This window comes from Eimeria mitis, genomic scaffold (assembly GCF_000499745.2).
Source record: "Eimeria mitis Houghton genomic scaffold, Emh_scaff508, whole genome shotgun sequence".
NCBI lineage: Eukaryota > Apicomplexa > Conoidasida > Eucoccidiorida > Eimeriidae > Eimeria > Eimeria mitis.
In genome coordinates this window covers 18932-19568 of record NW_013573374.1, presented here as the reverse complement: position 1 = coordinate 19568, position 637 = coordinate 18932, and positions in this window count along the sequence as shown.

Here is a 637-nt window from a genome sequence, read left to right as displayed (position 1 = left end):
CAGCTTCAGCTGCAACTGCAGTATTTTCGTCCTTTCCTAATCACAAGCAGAGGGACCATACACCATCAACACACAACAAACCCAAACAGCAGCAGCAGCAGCAGCAGCAGCAGCGGCAGCAGCAGCAGCAGAGGCACCAGCAACAGCAGCAGCAGTTGCAGCAGTTGCAGCAGTTGCAGCAGTTGCAGCAGCAGCAGCAGCAAGAGCGTAGCAGCAGCAGCAGCAGCAGCAAAATCGTAGCAGCAGCAGCAGCAGCAGCAGATGGAGATGAAACTGCTGCTGCTGCTGCTGCTGCTGTTGCTGCTGCTGATTAGATTACCAGGCGTTCTGTTGCGTCTCTTTTTTTTTGCATGTCGCTGATTATCTCATCCACAGTTGGATACCTGAAGGGGAATACTGTCAGTGCTCAGTAGCTGCAGCAGCAGCAGCAGCAGCAGCAGCAGCAGCTCATGCAGCAGCAGCAGCAGCAGCAGCACCTAATGCAGCAGCTAATGCAGCAGCAGCAGCAGGGGCTACTGCAGCAACAGCAACAGGAGCATCAGAAGCAGCAGCAGCTACTGCATGAGCAGCAACAGTAGCAGCAGGTACTGCAGCAGGCGCAGCAGCAGTAGGAGGAGGAGCATCAGTTGCTGCAGCA